Consider the following 9,833-nt stretch of genomic DNA (forward strand, 5'->3'; position numbering starts at 1 on the left):
CTCGCGGCGCGCGTCGGGCGTGTGGAACAAAGAGCTGCTGGCCCGCTATTAATACATCAAGGGGAAGCACCAGGAAGGGAGACGAGCTAGCGGAGCTGGAAGACAATGTTGGCACCAGAACAAATGGGGCCAGAACCGGACAGGAATAAATTGAGGCTGGGAATGAGGGAGGCTCTAATCCCCTGCAGATGCTGCCGTGGCTTCTCGGCGGTGGGGACAGGGAAGTGAGATTCGGGGGGTTTGGTCCCGCGGCGGCCGAGGATGGTTTCTCGGCGTAGCCTTGCAGCTCACAGACTGTAATTAGAGCTGTCAACTGCACTGAAATCCTAAATGGTGAAAGCTGAGTACAGCAGCCCTGACACCAGCACGGCCTGAGTGCAGCCCTGCAAACCGCTGCGTATCAGGAAAAAGCCCCGGAAAATCAAAGCCTGAAATGGCCCCGAATCGCCACGCACTGCCTTCGGGGCTCCCTCAAACTTAAGAAAGGAAGTAAACTGTTTGATTTCAAAATGCAAATAGTTTGTGGTGATGTTTTTTTTATTTTTTTCTTAATTTACAGTTATATGAAATCGGGGATGTGGCATCCCAGCCCTTGGTTTTTGGAGGGTTCGCCTCGGACTCACCAGTAAGTCAGTGCGCTGCGGTCTGCACCCTGCCAGCTGCTGCCGAGTTTTACCGGGAGGTGTGACGGTGGTGAAGGGATTTAGCTGGAAAAATGGGGGCTGTTGGAGACGGAGGCAATCATTTCTGGTTGGGTTTGCAGGAATGGGTTTGCAGGGAGCTTCGTGAGAAGCTCGCTTGGGGCGGGTCTGGTTTGCCTTGCGGTGAGCACGTGGGGTGGCCGCATCCTGCACGCTGCAGGCACCAGCCCGGGAAATCCACGTGCTGTGGGGTGAGAGGGGGATTTTTCATCTGGGGGCTGATCTGAAAGATAAACGCGGGAGGAAAAGGGAGATAAATCAGTTCAGATTGAAGGGAAATAGCATGATAAAAAAATCCCCAAAGCCTTCTGGTTTTAGACCAGCTCAGAACAGTTTGAAAAGAAATGCAAAGTTTGTGTTTGCGGACCAATTAACCCCTTTTTAAAACTTAAAAAAAAATAAAATCTGTTTCCAGATAAAAAATAAAAACTTATCTTTCCTTAAAAAGCTTCTAGAGGAAGAGTTGGGTATTCCTGAGGCACTTGGTTTTCAGGACCCCAGAAACGTCGCCGGGCTGGCACGGATCAGGGTGGCTTAGGGCCTTGCTCTGATTTTGGGTCGGCTTGGGATGCAGGTTGGGATCAAGCAGCTTAAGGAGGGATTTACAGGGAGCGCTGGCAAGTAAACTCTTTCACATGAAGGACTTCTCGTGTTTGCCCATTGTGCCCGGGGTGGGCTTTGGAGGGCTTGCACGTGGCCGAGCAGGCGGCACATACGGGGATGTAGGGATGCGGGGATGCAGGGATGCAGGGATATGGGGATACAGGGATATAGGGATATAGGGATATAGGGATAAAGGGATACAGGGATATAGGGGTATGGGATGCAGGCACACAGTGAGTGCTAACATCAGCAGTGCCCCAAAACGGTGCTCTCTGTTGGCGGCGAGGCCAAGGGGGCTCTCAGAGGGCTGCCTGAATTGCAGCCTCGCCACGGCTTGGAGACGAAATGCGCTGTGGCCACGGGAGGAGGTTTGGCCGAGAAGCATCAGTGGGGAGATGTTTCCCTTCTGGAATTGCACAACGTAATTAATGCTGGTAATAAACGTGGAAACTCATTACCTCCGCGGCGGTGAGGTGCTCCTGGCTGGTGGCAGTCTCGGTGCTGGGGTGGGAGCCAGCATCCAACCGAGCTGCCACCAGCACGTATAGACCCAGTGGGGCACCACGTCCCCAGGCAAACCCCATTTTCCAGGGCTGCACCACCGTTTGGGCTATATTTCGGGGTAGAAATACTCTCCTCTTTGCCCCTGGGTGGGGCATGCTGGATGCACAGAAGAGAGAAGCCCCATTCCTGCCTTCACCCCCCGAAATACCACGAGCTCCCCAGCAGGATCAGGCCCGCGGGAGCCATCGGCCAGCTCCGGCCATTTGTCACGGGAAAGGTTGCGAAGCGCTGGGGCTGTGAACTTTGCAAATTAGTTTCTGCTCCACGTGGAATTGGGCCATTTTCCCCCCTTCCAGATGATCTATGTGCACTTACCGTCCTTCGGCCCTGCGGGCTGGGCAGCGCTGGCTCAGTAACTCCGGTGACATTTGCAGATGCCTTTCTGCAGCCTGGGCAAGGCTCTCACCGTCCACAACAGGAGCGTTTTACCTTTCTCTGCGGTGTTTTCCCTTTTTTTTTGCGGCGTGTGAATCCCGCCCCCCCCCCATGCTGTTTGTGGCTGGTGTCTGCGGACCAGCACCCCAAAATCTCCCCTCCCTGTTAGGGCGGCAGCGCCGGGGCCGAGCGATGCGCACAGCTGGGCACCAAGCAGCATCCCCTCGGGGGCAGCTCGTTGGGAGGGCAAATGCTCCCAGTTAGCGGGACGAAACACCCAAATTGCAAATGTTTTTTGGGCCCCCCCTTGGGCTGCAGCAGCTGGCGATGCTCGGGCAGGGCGAGCTGAACCTAACCGAGCACACGGTTCCCCGTCCTTGGCCGGGACCCTCTGCTCCCTCGGAGCCCACCGAGGTGAGAGCCTCCGGCAGCAGCCCCCGGAGGCCTCCAGCCCTCGGCCTTCCTCCTCCTCCTCCTCCTGCTGCTGCTGCTGCTGCTGCTCGCCGGGGCCGGCAGCTCGGTGTGTGCGTGCTGCCATCCCCACCTAGCGCCCGCCGAGCGCAGCTGCGGGGGCTGCGGCTCCCCCCGGGCAGGATGCGGCCCCCCGGCCCCCCGGGGTGCACCCAGCACCCATGGCGAGGCCCTGAACCCGCCCCCCCCCCCAAATTCGTTAGCTGGGGTGTCGCCCCTCCAGCACCACGAGGCCAGCTGGGGACAAGGACAGTGCCATGTGTGCTGGACACCCCGAGCATCCCTCCGGTGTGCACGGCTCGGGGCTGGGGACAGGATCGGTGGCATTACCCCAGGACAAATCCCCGGGGACACATCCCCAGGGACACCTCCCCAAGCACCCCTCACATCTCAGCACCTGGAGAGCATCCTTCAGCCCACCCAGGCTCCAAAAGACCCAGTGGGAGATATTTAGGGCAGCGTACGAGGCCAGGACAAGCCTTTAGCGATGCTCCCCTCCAGCCGATAGCAGGCTGGGGACTCCCGGGGCCGCAGACAGCGTCTTCTCATTTTCCTTCCACTAATTGCCCCCGCTGCTCGTGTCTGGGGAGAGGTGGGGAGCCATCGGCCCCCGCTCGCCCACACGGTGCCTGCCGGGCTTGCGCCATCGCCCTGCGTCCTCCCTGCTCGTGGCTGAACCGATGAATAATTCGGGTTAGGAGGAGTCATCCGGCCCTTGAGGGGCTCCTTCTGCAGTCCTTGCAGAGAATTGTTCCCAAATTTGGCTCATTCTTGTCCTTCCTCCAGTTCCACCACCCCCTGGGCCACTGCGTCACAATTTCCTTGGCCCTGCAGCCCCCAGGGGCTCTCTTGGGTGCTGGGGCTTTGCTGCTCCCACCCAGCCCCTATTCCCCATTCCTGCTCATGATTCAGGTGGGGGCTTTTTCAGGCTTTTGGTGTTTCTTATCTTGGTTTGGTTTGGCTTTTTTTTTTTTTTTGAGGGTTTTATTTGTGTTATTTAACTTCAGAAACCAATTAAGGCTGTGGAGGAAGCACATTTTGGGTAGAGGATCCGAAGGACCCTCTCTGAGCAGAGCTGGAAACACCAAACACGGCGATGCCGAGCGGCCCAGGAACCACAGCCCCCAGCCCCACGGCACAGGACAGGAGGCAAAATCCAGGCGATGAAGGTACAGCGTGGGCTCCTCCGTATTTCAGAATGAAACCAGAAAAAAAAAAAAAAAGCAAAAAAAAAAGCACACTGGCCCTATCTTCGCTTGGCAGAAACCCCCTCGCAGCTCACCCATGAAAGCCAAATTCAGTAGCTCGGCGTAATCCAAACTTTCCCTCTGCCTCCCTAAAGAAAACGTTGGAACAGAGCGAGCTCAATGCCCGCTGAAGAGGCCCATTTATCTGCAGGCTGAAAGAAAGCAGTAGGATAATATTTGGAAAAGGCCGCGAGCGCGCGGCCCCGGCTGCGCACGACGGCAGCAACCTGCCGAGGCGGCTGGGGGCGAGGCCGCCCCCCCCGGAGTGTTACATTTCCCCATTTCCCCTCATTTCCTGCCCATTTCCGTGCTGGGCCCAAAAGGTTTTGCCATGTCCCTGTTGGGTTTGGGTGTGTTTCTCCCTGGAAAAATAAAAATCAGGTATTTTGGTGGGGAGGGTGGGCAGAAAGCCTGCCCGGTGCCAGCATCCCGGCGGGGCTGGCAGCCAGAAGCTGCTCCTTCCCCCTGGTTATTGGAGCTGCGCGACCAGCTTCATCAGATATCACTTAAAACCAGGTTGATTTCTGCATAATTGGTCAGTAATAGCGATTTAATTGGCAAAGCCGTTAAGAAGTCGCAGACCCCCTTACGGCAGCATCTATATGAACACCCAGAGCCTGGCTGGCACTCAATAAAGGTTGCTTTGCATTTAATTTTTTTTTTCCCTTGTCTAAAAGTGCTAATGGTTGTTTAACATTCTGTTGGACATCTGATTCCGATTTGGAGCCTAATTATCCTTGATGAGGACTAATAAGCAGCTTTCCATGCACACAGGTGAGCGTCTCGCTGCTGTCTCCTGTGGGGAAGCCCGTATTTACCACCAGTTGCCGATGCAAATTTCTACGGGGCTAATCCAGACACGCCCAGGGCTCTGCTTTGCCTTACACCACTGTAATTGAGCAATTGTAAAGCCCGTCGAGGGTTTTTTTTCCCACTTGGGACTGCTTTTTATTGCTGCTGAATTTTGTTTCCTACGGGATTTGCCCTCCCTATGCTCTCAGTGTGTCCTTGCAAGCGGCGCCTGGCTGAAAACAGACATTTCCGCCCAATTTGCCAGCCTCATTGGGAAAGAAAATGAACGTTTCGAAGGTGTCATTTTGCTGTGGTGAGAGGAAAACTTTGAAATCAGCCCTAAACTGTCTCCAAGGATTAGGACCCCAGTGCAGCTTGAAACCTGGCTGCAGCTTGAACCAGGTGACACCAGGACAAGCCCACGGGGCCGGCCGGATGGGGCAGTGGTCAATGGCCAGTGATCGATGGTTGATGGTCCATGGTCGATAGTCAATGGTCCACAGTTGATGGTCCATGGTTGATAATCACTGGTCCATGGTCAACGATCAACGGCCAGCGGTTGACAGCCGATGGTTGATGGTTGATGATCAACGGTTGATGGTCAATGGTTGATGGCCGATGGTTGATGGTCAGCATCTGATGTTTGGTGAGGGATGGGTGAAGGTGGATGGGTGAAGGTGGATGGCTGAAGGTGGATGGCTGAAGGTGGATGGATGGCTGACGGCTGAGCCAGCAGCACGGCAGCACGGCTCTGCGTTAGCAGCAGCACTTGCCTAGGTGGAGCTGCTTCTCTTCGGCATCGCTCCGCGTCCGGCGGCAGCGCCGGATCTCATCGCACAAACATCGCCTGGCTGCAGCTCTCGGGTGGGATGGGCAGGATCAGGCGGAAAGAAAAAAAAATCTGTGGGCTTTTGTTTGTTTTCCATGCTCCCCCTTAAAGTGCTGTGCAAAAGGTAATCACTCCTGGAGGCTGGGCTTTGGCAACCCCTGCTACGCCGCCGAAACCTCCGGATACGCCCTGGGCGAGCCCCGAGCACGTCCCCACGCCCAGCTGGGGATCATATCCCAGCCCCGGCTTTCTGGGTTTGTGGGGCCGTGGGGACACGTGTGACCAGCTCCCCCCCAACCTCAGATGGGCTGCTACAGCCCAGCCCTATGGGCAGAGTGCTTTTTTTTTTTTTCAAGAGTTTCACAGCAATTATGGGACTGCAGGTAAATACCCAGACCTCAGGGCTGGGAAAAGTTGCCAACTGCCGTGCCGTGAGACAGGTTCAGCCAGTGACGTTTGTTCTCCTCGGCCCGGCTGAAACCAGGACCACGTTACAGCCCTAAATAGTCGCTTCTGGGGGACAGGTGGGTCACAGCAAACTTTATTTTTCTGGAAACAGCAAGCACATTGTGCAGGAAAGACTTTCCAAGGATGCTCCCCACACCCTTTTCAGGAAATACCACGCTGCTCTCCTTATTGCCATGCCAATATATATATATTTTTTTAATTGGCATAAATGATAGTCTCGGCAGGGACACGCCGTGTTTTCCCTTGGCTGTTGGATTTTATTTTGAAATCGCTGTTGTTTTGATCTCTGCTTCTCTCCACCCCCCGGCTCGCCTCTCGCCCCGCACGTTTGTGCTCTCGGTGCCTGCTCTGCCGCCACCTCATCTGCTGAGCCCGGGCGTGAAAACACCGCGGGGGCCTCACACGCCGGTCACAGCGGGTCCTGGGGGACGTCACCGACTTGGGGACACGGCAGAGGAATTGCAATTCAACTTTGCAAAAGCCCCCCGGGGCGAGGAGCGGGCGGCCGTCCCTGCCCGGTGACTCACATCCCTCGCGGACACATGGGCAGCGCTCGGAGAGCCCCGACGCCGCTTCGCGGGGGCCCAATTTTAGCCCTGGGACAGACATTTTAGCCCTTGGGGACAGACATAATAACAGCGAGAGACGTGTGGCTCCGGCCGGGGGGGGGGGGACCCGAAATATCCTCCTCCGCGCGGCGATGGCACGGCCCCTGCCCGGCGCCCGCGTAAACCAGCTTTGGCCAGACCTGCTATTCCAGTGGGTGGGGTTGGCTTTGTCCCGGGTTTATTACAAGCTCCCTCTTGGCACCGGTGCCAGCTCCTGTGCCTGGTCCCGGGACGGTGCTCTGGGACGTGGTGGGGCTCAGCTGGGTGTCCCCAGGGGGGCTCGGAGCTGGGGCAGCTCCCTGGGGACACAGCAAGGGCTGGAGCACCCCCACCGCCCCACCAAGCCCTGCTTGGGCATCTCCTTCATCCCCCTCATTTCTTAAATAGCAATAAAACCAAAAGCTATTCAAGACGAGTAAAACGTCTGGTTTCTTTCCCATTTTTTTTTAATTCAAGACCAGGCACACGGTTGATTTTTTTTTAATTTATCAAATTTACCCCCCACCACGAATGTCTGTGCTGGGCCTCTCCATCCCTCGAGCAGCCGTTAGCAGCTGAGCTTCGGTGCTGAAAATTGTTTTGAAACTTCCAGATCCATCTTTTGGATTTTTTTTACAGGCCTGAGTCCATAGTGGGCCCTTTCCTTTTATTACTAGCATTTTTACCAGGATGACACTTTGACTAGTCTGGGAAATCTCGCCCGCCACGCCAGCTCCTGACGATAAAGATTTAATCTTTCTGGAGAGGAGTAGCGCACCAGATGATAGAAAACACTGCAAACTTCCCTCAAATCGCAGAAATCCAGGGCAGAAGGAGCCTGCTGCAAGCCTCTAGCCCCACCTGGAGCAGCACAGCAGCCGCGTGCGCCCAGACCTCGGCCGGGCAGCCGTCGGTGTCACCACAGCCCGAAGCACCGTGGTGCTCAGCTCTCAGCCCCGGGTGCACCGCCACCTCTCTAATATCCAATTTAAATCTCTCTCCCAGCACCTTTTTCCTCCAGATCTCCTCCAAATCTCCCCCAGAAGTGCCGGGGTGCAACGGGCAGGTGCAGCATTTCTCTGTCGAGCACAAATTTCCTGGAAATCCACCCAGGAATGTGCCAAGGCGCAGGCTCAGAGCTGCAGTTTCTGAGCAGCGGCAGCACCGGCAGCGCCCGCTTCCTTACGCGAGCCGTCAGCCGTGGGGGTGCAGCTCCACGGGGGCTGCAAATCTTCATTTTTTTGGCCAGTGAAATGCACAGGGAGCTCCTTCCTGCACGGGGTTTTTCCACGAGCAGGGCTGAACGCAGAACGTCTGCTCCATCTGGGGTGGGAGCTGGAGCAGGCTGACGGTGGTGTCCGTGGGCATCCTCGTGGCGAGCAGCCGGAGCCAGCTGGGGATTTTTCACCAAAGCCGAGCTGCAGAATGACTCCCGAGTGCAGACAAGATCGGGAACCACACTGCTTTAATTACACCAGCCCAATTTTCCCTCGTTTGGTTAAGCCTGGGAGCTACAGAAAAAAGCTATTTCCAGGCGCAGGGCTCGCATCAACGTGCGACCCCTCTCAGCCCCCCGCACGCAGCCGGGCTTTCGCCACGTCCCGGCGGCCTCGCTGCGCATCCCAGCGCGCTGGGAGCGGGCACAGCAAGCAGATAACCGGCGTTGGACCCGCTTCCTGCCGTAACCTCTGCTCTGACGGGCTTGATTGCCTTGCCTGCGTCTCGCCAGGCTTGGAGTCAGCACGGCAAAAAGAGTTAAGGGGAATGCCTCTGCCCCGGCGCACCACGTCGCAGAGCGCGTGGGGCCAAAGTCTGCCTCCCGGGCAGCCCCGGGGTCAGCCAGCACCCGGCGCCTCCCTCGCTGGCACGCGGAGCGGAGCCGCTGTTCTTCCACCCGAAGGAACGCACCCTTTCCTTCGCACAGCGCTCCCGAGCCCTTTTCCCCCCATCTTCCCACTTTCGGGGGGAAAATCGGCGGGACGCAAGCGGTGAATTGTGAAATCGCGGCGCTGAGAGGGGGGCACCCACGGGCACCAGACCTGGCCAGCAGCCCCAGGCCCCCTTTGCCTCCCCTCCTGCTCTGCTCCTCCACCTCTTTCTGCACACACAGCACCCACCGGCTCTGTCCGTCGCCCTACGAACGGGGAAACGCGAGGAAAAACCCATCAGGCAGGGACGCGAGGAGGGGATTTTCCCCCAGTAGCGGGAGCCGTCCCTTACCGCTCGGTCGGAGCGGTTCTTAACGCGTCGCGTTCGTCCTGTTTCGAACCAAAAGGTGTTTCTCAGCAGCGCTACCTCTGTGGGAAACACAAATTTTCATTTCCCCTCGAGGGTGCGAAGGGGCCGGAGCTGCGGGAGGGTTTGGGCCCCCGGTGCAGAACAGAAACCCCAAAAGTTCCCCTTAAAATTGGTTCAGGGCACCCGGTGACGGCAATGGCTCTGTTTTTGGGGCAGGGCCGGGCAGCAAGAGCTCGAACCCCGTGGTGGTGCGGGGCAGCTCCCCCCGGGGCAGCTCCAGGGCTGGCCGAAGTTCACCCGCGGCCGATTTATCGAGCGCCGAGGTCAGGTTCACCGCGACCCGGCGGGCCGGGTGCCGAAAAGGGGGGGGGCTCGCCGGCCACCCAGGGCACCAAGGACAGTGCCCCCCCCCCCCCCCCAGGCTGGCCTCTGTGTGAAGACCAAACCCCCCCGGGGGGGCTCCCCAGCATCCAGCCCCTCCAAACCCCTCCTGAAGCCCCCTCGGGGCTGGCAGTGTTTTGCCTGGGGGTGCCGGGGGGGCTGCCAGGGGGTCCGGGCAGTGCTGGGGGGGGCCCTCAGGATGCCACAGGAGATGTAGGGGGGGCCTGGGGGCACTCAGGTGGGTGTTGGGGGGGGGGAAGGGAGGTCTTGGGGTGCAGCGCTGGGGGGGGGTGCGGGGAGGGCTGCTGGGGGGCGTGTGGGGGCTGCTCAGAGCTGGGGGTTTACGGGGGGGGTGCGGGAAGGGTGCACATGAGGGGGGGGGGTTGGGGAGAAGGGGGGGACACTGATGGGGGGGGTTGGGGGAGAAAGGGGGGACACCGGAGGGGAGACACCCAGCGGTTCTGGGGGGGATACCCGGGGGTACGGGACCGGGGGGGGATACCCGAGGGTACGGGGGGATACCCGGGGGTACGGGACCCCCGAGGGGGGGGACCCCCGGGGGTACTGAGGGGGGGGG

At 58.4% G+C, this 9,833-nt stretch overlaps 1 long non-coding RNA gene across 9 annotated transcripts in view; it reads left to right on the forward strand.

Moving 5' to 3' along the window:
• LOC310904598 overlaps window positions 1-9,489 on the forward strand; it is a 57,073-nt gene extending 47,584 nt beyond the window's left edge. For 7 of the 9 annotated variants that reach the window (XR_014588453.1, XR_014588455.1, XR_014588457.1 and 4 more), the window contains 3 exons: window positions 560-625; window positions 3,722-3,883; window positions 4,736-6,679. This is a non-coding gene — a long non-coding RNA (uncharacterized lncRNA). Of the gene's footprint in view, window positions 1-559; window positions 626-3,721; window positions 3,884-4,735 lie in introns of all 9 variants that reach the window. The other 2 variants (XR_014588454.1, XR_014588456.1) reach the window with 1 other exon arrangement.
• The last annotated feature ends 344 nt before the right edge of the window (window positions 9,490-9,833 follow it).

Source organism: Anser anser (genome assembly GCF_964211835.1).
Source record: "Anser anser genome assembly, chromosome: 10".
NCBI classification, from domain to species: Eukaryota; Metazoa; Chordata; class Aves; order Anseriformes; family Anatidae; genus Anser; species Anser anser.